Below are 10,159 nucleotides of genomic sequence, written 5' to 3' on the forward strand. Positions count from 1 at the left end.
AGAATGGTTAAATATAATATAATAATAATATATTAAAGTAAATTTAAATGTATATCAAATTATTATTCTAGATGGCCAGGATGATAATCTTGTAGTTAATCACTTTAGTTTCCATCGTATTACTATTATCATGATTCAAGTTAGGTTTGTGATTATTTTTTTAAAATAAATATATAAAGGCGGTATACAAATTCACATTATATATCTTCTATAGTTGAATACAGCGTGTATCGTGTTTTTAAAAATTCAATTACAAACGACCGTTTTCATAGAAATGAATTCTATACGAAGTGTATTGATTTAATTCAGAACTATATAAATAAAAAAAATAAAAACGGCAAAAGATTGAAGTTCAATAATTAAAACTGTTGTACGAATGATCGTAGGATTTATTGTGTTTGTTATAAGGTAAAGTAAGATTAAATCGAGAAATGTTTATTTTTGGTAAAAAAAAAATGTCTTTCTTAGTTTTTGTGTTGGTTTTAAAACGTATGCCTAGTATATTATTTTAAGTGTGTGTTATTTTAACCACAATTTATTAAAAAAAGCTCATAACAGATTTTCTAATTCTAAAATGATTTAAAGACGATTTTGACATCATAGTTTTGTGGATTTGTCGTTTTATTTATATCATGTTGTTATGGTTGTAATAGTGAAGAAAACAACCTATGGAAATAATAAATCTACGTGCTTTAATATCGTTCAGAATAAAACATATTTATCATAACTAGCTAGATCTTGTGTCTCTTGTAAATTTTTAAATTTTTTTTTAATTTATATGTTAGCGGCAATGTGTATAATATTGGTATTTTATAAAATATCTAGGAACTCTATATAATACCAACTACAGCCGGCAATGTATAAAATTGTTTAAATTACCTAAACATTTAATGAAATGCCAAACAATGTATAGGTAATATTATAGACTATTATATTATACTATTATTTGACAAAGTACATTCACCAAATACAAATGCATTAGTAATCTGTAATATCGATGAGTTTAATGAAGTATAGTTTTGACAGCCGATAGGTACCTCGATAATTATTTCGTCACCGTAGTCATATATTATTTTCACATGACACATATATATATATCAGTCTTTGACAAAATATCGTGTGTGGGACTCGCGATTGCGAGTTGTGGAAAGTTGTAATTTTTCCTTATAAGTACCTACGACCTACGTTCTACTAGATTTTTGTATTTTCTAGAATAATATAATAACTAATAATAATTAATAACTGTGTCCTACCCATACAATTTACAAATTCATTTTTTTTGTGTGCTAATAAAATTAATTGTCTTTATTATGATAAAAGGAAGTTGATTTTTTTGGATTTTTCCTAGTGAATTCCCTTTTCTACAGATTACCAATTTGTTGTTTGTCATTCTATGAAATGCCTAGTTATTATACTAAACATTTAGGAAATGTATGTAAAAAAAATATATTACTCACTTCTTTAAAAATCACCAGATATTATATAGAATTCCTAGGCATTTTATATATTAAATATATCATACACATTGCTGCTAGTATACGTTTATATTTATTTTTATTTTGTATCTCAACTCGAGCATATGTCTAATAATTTAAAAATGGAAACCCACGTCAATTTTTATTCGCATCATCGATTTGAAATCATAATATGTTAATTACAGTTCCACGAGCTTATTAGATCATCTTTATCGCGATAAAATTTTTTCCGTTACGATTGCTATAACACTATATTAGAACGTTAAACCGATTTGTTCTTCGATTGTAATTTGGTATGTAGGTTCATTTTATTATGCACTTGTGTGTGCACTGTGCAACAATAATTGACAAACCGCAGTCTTATAATACTATTATATGATACTGCCTCGATAATGACGATGCCACGAGATGGTATAGAGTCATATTTGGCGAGTATTTTTAGGTCAAAGATAAATAAAAACTATAGGGAAACTTTTGTATTTTGATCGCTTGTAATGGACCTCCAGATCGGGTTTTTTTTTTTTATTATGGTCCGGTATATATGTTGTATTTATCGGCCAATTTAATGGACATGGTGTAAAATGCGATTTTCTAACTTGTTCTACATCATTATGAGATAGATATTCTGCAAGCCTCGTATGTTCTACGCTCGTTTAAAAGTTACTGGACGCTTAAAAGACACTATTATAAAATGACAATGTTATTATAACATTATGTCGTAGACCCATCAATGCTATACTATGACTACCGTCAGCGATCACCACATAATGAAAATATTTAAGACATTTATTCGCACAACTCATAGATCTATATACATTGTTTCGTTCCGGTAACAAAACTGATCTATAAAATAAAATATATCGTTATAGTCTGCACAAGACAACTATTTCTTCTCCGAAATAAATGAACATTACTTGTTTCATTTGCACGATAAAAAACAACGCGCATACCCGAGTACGTCGGAGTAACCAACGTTTTTGGGTAAACAAAAGCATTTAATTTGGGTTGTCAAATACAGGCGAGTATTTGGAAAATGAAACCGGAATAATATTATGTATTCCGCTATTCGTCATCATATTATGCCGTCACAGGAAAACAATTTCCTGGTTGTTTTTGAAAGAATAACGTTTTATACGTTTTTAAAAAATAAAATACGTATTTAATAATAAAACGCATTATATACGAATCATTTATTTTAGAGAATATCGTAAAGCAGTGATTTTTTCATTGAAATCAAATGGTGATTTGCAATAGTCTTATTTACCTCTAACGGCTATCACGTTATTGACTGCGCGTATAGAAAAAGAGGTTTGCGCACAGTCTACTATGTCCATGGAAGAATTAATATATTCTATAAAATGAAAAAAATACATGATAGCTTGCAGTCATGCATTTTGCATGTACTTTGTTAGAAATAATACTAAAATTACATGTATCTTAATTATAATATTAACAGATGTACATATTCCCGACAATATATGACCAGATGACCATGATCAGAATTTATATTTAAAAGAACTATTTAGATTCTGTGAATGTAATGTTTTAAAGGTCGTATAGAATAGATAGCTGAGTATATTTGATCAAATGATTATCTTTAGTTACCCACTATACCAAAGATACATTTATAATACCTTATTACCTTCTCTTGTATACCAAAGCAAGATATGATTTTTAAACGTTGTATTAATCAAAAGTTACACGAATTAGGTGAAATAACTAACAAATAAAATTGAATCAACAGTTTAGGACGTTTAAGTATTTTAATTTAACATTTTTGGGACCAGATAACTAGAGATCTTCCTTAACCTTGGCAACTCTAAGAAGACATTTTGGCACAGTACCCAGTTTCACTTGACTTTACAAATTATATAGTAGGTGCATATAATACAACTATACGAGTTTAGCATGTCAAATAAAAGTAAACATAAACTTGGTTTTTGTAATATATATATATGCATTTATGTATGTGTGTTTTTAGATACTTTCAAATTATAATTATAATAAAGGTTATATCTAAAAAATCCAATCAGCATTATAATATAGGTATATGTTTAAAAAAATTTTTTTTTAATACCTTTTTTAAAACATTTTTTATTACATTATAATTCATGTTGGTCATATATTATTATACAATTTTTAAAATGTTGAAACTTTTGTTCCTAACTCATATATTTATTAGAATATATCTATTGCATTTAAATTGAAGTATTAAATACTTTCACTACATTTATTAAAACTACACATATAGCTTAACTATTTATATAATACATTGAAATAACTTTATTAATTACCTTTGCATAAAAAAAGGCAATTTTTTTGCCTAGTGAAAATAAAGAGATCAAAGTCATGTATGCGTAAAATTAAAAATATTTCATTTTACCTTCAGCAAAGCTTCATTATTCCATCATGTTAAAATAAAGTCGACTTCATATAGAAATAGTTTTTAACTAAAACAATGCTAAAAGTATTTAATATTATATTAATATTAAAGTGTCATGTATATTTTATGTATAAATATAATAATTTATTTTAATTACAACTGAAAATAGTATTAAGTCTGTTTTGAATGTATAAACCTACTTACTATACATATAGTTTGACTTGATACTATTATTAGGTGGCTGTAGGAAATTCACTGTGAAAGATTTCGTACTTTTAAGAAATTTTTTACTTAACATTTATTATTGATCATTTTTATTATTATTATTATTATTAATTCTAATCAAGAATAATATGCATAATATTTTATTTAATGTATTTATTTATGTTTGAAACCCTGGAGATAATTTTAATAATTAAAACACACCTCTGTAGTATTTTAATAATCCTGAAGTTAATTATTATTTCTTGGCTATGATTAACAAAAATAATTACTGCAAAAAAAAAATAAATAGTAATAATAAAATTATCATATATTGACTCTTCTCATCGTTAGTAATGACTAATGATTTATGTAATTATTATTGAAAAAATTCAATGTAAAAAACAAAAATTGATTTAATAAATATTACTTATTATATAATATTAACATAATAGAATTACCTTTATTGATTATTTTTTCATACCAAATAACCAGATTACGCATTTTATTATATTTTATTAGTAATTGCTTACAATATTCTAAGCATAATATGTTACATGGTCATTGATATTGGATTTTAAAGTAAATAATAATATATTCATATACTGATAAATGATTGCTAAAAATTTAAATTATTTATTTATCAACGTTTTAACATTAAATTTCTTTCAATTTAATAATCTATTTTCTTTTTTTATATGAAAATATAAACTAATTGTAAAAAGAAATTCCATAAAGACACATTTTATAGGGAAATTTAGTATTTACTCTTCTATTTTTACTACAAGTGACTAAAAAGCAAGTTGTCAAACTAATGTCAAAGTTCACTCGATAGGTTTTAAATTTTTATAAGACATTATTATTTTGAAACTTTGAGAATTGTGGAGTTGATATTGCGTGTTATTTTGTAGGGCTCAATCAATATTACGAGTGAAGAATGATCTTATACTAATACGAGTGAATTCACATATAACTATATAAGTGTCATATATATTAATTATTTTATAATATTTAGTTTATCAAGAAATATGAGCAAATATATTCGTATAGTTTTTGAATTTTTAGTAAATAAGCAATCATGGCATAAAATAGGGTTTGCACCTGAGCAATCAAATTCAAATTAATTAAATACTGGATGAATCTTAAACGAATAATGCCTATAATGTAAGCTATAAGTATCTACATGCGAGCTGGAGCTTAAAGAGTTTGTTTTGTTATTATTATTATTATTTTTTTTTAATCGAAATAGATACTACTGTTGTCTCGTATTTCTTATTTTTACGTTTAGTACGGACACTTTATAATGACATTGTATAAGGTTTTTCAAATCAAAAACCGTTGAATAGTTGTATAGAAATTTGGTTTAAATTGGTCCAAAAAATTGAAGGTAGGTACATCGTGGTTATAAAATCGTGTATCCGTATAAAATAATAATAACACACACATATATATACATATATATAAATATATATGTATAGACAGTTCCACGGGTGAATCAACACATTCGATGTATCAAAAAATATTAAAATCACATTTCACCTTAATACAATTTAAAATATTGACGTATCACGACGACCCGATGATTCATAGTTTTGATATTATGATACTCTATCATGCGGATAATACTCGAAGCAGATATATAGATACATAAAAGTAGGTATTACTACTCACCCGGTATCGATGAGGTCGTAATTTATCGCTTTTTTGAAATGTCACAGGGCTATAATCTCGGTATAGTTTAATAGATTGTGGCAAAAAGTAACTACGATGAAAACGATTTAAAATGACGATTATGATATTTTGAAAAGCTCGCGGGTATGACCCGAACGCAGATATAAACGCGACACAATACGACTGCCGGCACTCGGGATGAAATTCGAAAACTAATCGCAGAAACACAAAAAACAATCGAATCGAATCGACGAATAAATACGGTGAAAGGATCGATATTGGAGTATACTATAATATTATAGTGTGTCTGTGACAACAAAAATTTTCGAAATCGTCAACGCGCTGTACGGCAGTCGCGTCGCTATTTACGTGTGTTTGCGTATATATACTTTTCCCGAAACGCGAAAAAGCGACTCGCACACGGACGGTGAACGCACGACTGACATGCGTGGGGTGTTCCGGTGTTCGTTGCTGGCGAAACCCGCGAAGGTGGTCCGTCGTTGTACTATCGTACACACACGCACACATGTTTAGCCCTATATTACAATTATCAAACCTCCCCCTCTAAAAAATTCCATCTTTAAAGAGTTTTATCGTTTCATTTGCCTACTGCCTATATGCATAGTGTTTAATTTTGTTTTTATTTTGGAAACATTTATGTATTGAATTCTGTTTTGTTCTAATTTTGGACTCTATACACTTTTCATATTTTGGCCAACTTGTCTCATTCCGGAAATAAAAAGTTTTCATTTTAATGGAGGAAGATATTTATAGTTGGATGTCCTTAATTTAGATTTTTACTGTTTTTGAAATATTAATTTTATATTGTTTGATCGTTATCGACTGTCATAAATCTCTTCAATCTGGTCAAACCTATAAATATAGAGGTCTCCCTAGATCCTCACTATACTTTTATGCTTCTCACTGTAATAGACAAAAAACAAAAAAAAAATGTTCTGGTGAATTTAAGACTAGTAAGTTATACATACGAGTATACATTATATACGCGTTAAATGTTAACCATAGATTTTGAATATAAATTCGTGGATTAAAATAACTCACTTATACATACAGATAAAATTTGAATTTAATCGTAGGTGTTTCATACAATTTAACAGATAAAGTTGTTTTAATATTATAACATCATTATATTTTTACAATAGTAATATAATGTGCTTTTAACAGTTTTATCAATGTAATATTTTTTGGGAAGGACATGGGGATAGAAATATTTTTATTCAAACTAATCCAATAAAATGACGTATGGTAATAACTAATAATGTTTTTTAAAATGACTAATCGCGGTAAATTAAAAATAAACCAAATAGGTACATTTGTATTTATTATTTTTATTAGATATCACTAAAAGCGTTTAAAAATGTTTTTTTAGATAGATTGAATTCAAAACTTTTTTTTTTTTATTATTATTATTTATAGTTTAAAATTATAGTACACGAAAAATGTTAGCAATTTTAACTCAATCATAAAGTACAGAGTAAAGATGTAGATTTTTTGTGAGCAAGCCACGCGTAATATTATGCATTTAATCATTATACGATAGGGTACTGATTTAAAAAAAAAAATAATAAGAACCAGAGGCCATTAAATTTACAGCCGACTATCAGCAGACTGTGATAATTACAACAGAGTAAATAGCCATAATAATAATATTAATAATTAATCTGTACAGGTAGCGCGAGGAAAAAAATCACTCCACTCATCGACACAGTACGACGACGACCGGTTTTGCCGTGTTATGTTTTTGTACCACCGTAATATTATAATACTATTATAGTATACGTGCGGGTTTTGCTAGGTATTTATCTCCTTATCCGTTTTCCTAGGCAAATCACGTTTCTGACGATCGTCCATGGACCCGCAAAAGAAATATATCTAATATATATTTATTAGTCTATTACCATAAAATAATATCATGGTAGATTTAATCGAGAATTGCCACGGCACACGCCCAATTGACATAACGTGTTTTCCAGGCGACTTTTTTTCTCTCGCACAACGTATAGTGGACGAACAATATCTACGTCTTCCTCTCGTACGGTAAACATAATAATAATATATAATATCATTACGGTTGATCATGTTATACATTATGATTTTCACAGTACCATACTTTGTTTTGAAGCGTGAGCGTGTTCTAAAAATAGTTCACTTACAGTACCTATTAGCGGCTAGGCTAAATACGCGGAACTTCTTTTCATGAAATATTACGTTTTGTTTTGTTTCAAATGAAACGCCTACTCGGGGGGAAAAAATACATTATTTGCCAAATTCAATTCATTATATTTTGTTCCGGATGTGTCATCGTGTAGGGAAGTACGGATGTATATTGTACTTGAACATGCATTTTTATGCATTGATATTAAATCTGATATAAAATTAAACATCAAGAATTGTTCGGTTAAAGTTTTAGTAATTTATTTATATGTATATATGTATATATATAAATATGAAGCTTATTGTATGTGTATGATTCACAAAATCTTGCTACACGAAAATCTTAAACAATTTAATTGTTAACTACTATTATAGCATACCAGCCATTTGTTTAATAATTGTTTACAACAATGACTTGAATAAAAATACTTATGAAAATAATTGTGTGTTCAATTTTCACGGTTTAGAGCTGTGCCACTATGATTAATACTCCGAAAAGTGTTAAATATACGACCCTGTCTATCACACCATATCTGACTATTACTAATATATTATTATTTGAACTATATATTTATAAAATATATTAATATTATAAACGTACACTTAAAAAATTAATAATAAAATATTATAATATTTAATGGAAGTACACTCGTCAATTTGATATTTTCAAGCTTTTCAATGTTGATGATTTTATTTTTAATAAATAATAGTGATCAAGTTGTTCAATCGTTTCTTGGACATTATAAATCATAAATACATTTTGATTAATTTCAATTTACTAAACAAACGTTTTCCACTCTCCAGTTACAACAGTTATGGGAATAGCAAGATACCTATATTCTATATAGTTTATTTGCAGTTAGTAATTACCAAATTGAGATAATATATTGGTATGTTGATTCGAGTTTCAACGTTTTAACTGATTTTAATAAATTTAATTGAAAAGGTGGTTATTTTGAACATCGACACTACTTATAGTATTTAAAAAATATTCCATTATATTATTAATACCTAGAAGCATATTCCTAATGTCTCATTTGGTGTTACAGATAAAGGAAAATATTTTATTCTTTAGAAATGTACTTAGTAATTAAATCAATTTTTAATTTAATTTCAGTGATTAACTAAGAATATTAATGTTTTCAGTTATAGTGTATGGTTGATCTGTATAATTATTTAAGTTTTATTCTATTAAGTTTTTTTTTATTATTTGTTAATTTCAGATTTTATATCCACATTTTCACAAGTATTAATTTTTGCATTTTAATTAATTGTTTTGTACCTACCTTATAATGCATTTTTTGAAAAAATATATTTCTAAAGATTATCATTTTTGACATCTGATATATTGAAATATTTGAACTTTGTAAGCTTTTATTGATATGAATTATTTTATTATTGAATATTTTATCCCATATAGTTAAAAAAAAAATACATACTTGAAATTGAGTTTTTTGATATATTTTCTACACCTCCTACTCCGTTGCCAAAATATGTATAATGTATATGTACAATATGTACATATTCCTTGTAAAACATTCACCATTTCACCGAATTGAAAATATAACTAATGAAGTGTATTAATTGATAAGACCACTATGTGTCACTGCAGTATATTATATATTTTTAATCCGTTGACATTTTCCAAATGGTTTGTTGACTCATAAAGATAATAAAAAATATTTTTTTAAATTTCTAAAAACTTAATAATTATGACTGAAACACTTGCAGCATGGATATAAATTAAACATATTTACAGACTATGGATTAAACTGGACATTTTAATTAATTCTAGTACCTATCCAATGCTATAGCCATTGCTCAACACATTTTATACTCATCATGTGAAACGAGACATATAATATATAAATGTTCTCAATATGAAGACATATCTCTTTTAAATGAACTTTTTGGCTGCCTCCCCTGATATTTATGATCTAGGATCATGCTCCCTTTTTCCTCCCATTATAACATGACTGCGGATTATGATTATATTGTATATGCACGTGTGTGTAAAATAAAAATATTATGTTTTTACATATGATTCTATACTTAAATGTGTATCTATTATATGGTTTTCGATTAAAACTTATATCTAATCAATTACTTTGATTTGTTTCATTATAAAGATAGCTCATATAGATTATAGGTACATCATATAGCTGAGCCAAAAAGAGTACTCTTAAAATTAATTGGATAATAAATAGCCAAATGCTAAAAATTTTACATTTAGATTATATTTATGTTTATGAGT

The 10,159-nt window shown here is 26.8% G+C and overlaps 1 protein-coding gene across 4 annotated transcripts in view; it reads right to left on the reverse strand.

Annotated features, from left to right (window-relative positions):
- LOC132928546 (pyrokinin-1 receptor-like) overlaps positions 1-6,190 on the reverse strand; it is a 60,897-nt gene extending 54,707 nt beyond the window's left edge. For 3 of the 4 annotated variants that reach the window (XM_060993304.1, XM_060993301.1, XM_060993303.1), the window contains exon 1: positions 5,731-6,188. The gene's annotated coding sequence lies outside the window, so the exon portion shown is untranslated. Of the gene's footprint in view, positions 1-5,730 lie in introns of all 4 variants that reach the window. The other variant, XM_060993305.1, reaches the window with a different exon arrangement.
- Between the last annotated feature and the right edge of the window lie 3,969 nt (positions 6,191-10,159).

The sequence above is a fragment of the Rhopalosiphum padi genome, chromosome 4 (assembly GCF_020882245.1).
Source record: "Rhopalosiphum padi isolate XX-2018 chromosome 4, ASM2088224v1, whole genome shotgun sequence".
Classification (NCBI taxonomy): Eukaryota; Metazoa; Arthropoda; class Insecta; order Hemiptera; family Aphididae; genus Rhopalosiphum; species Rhopalosiphum padi.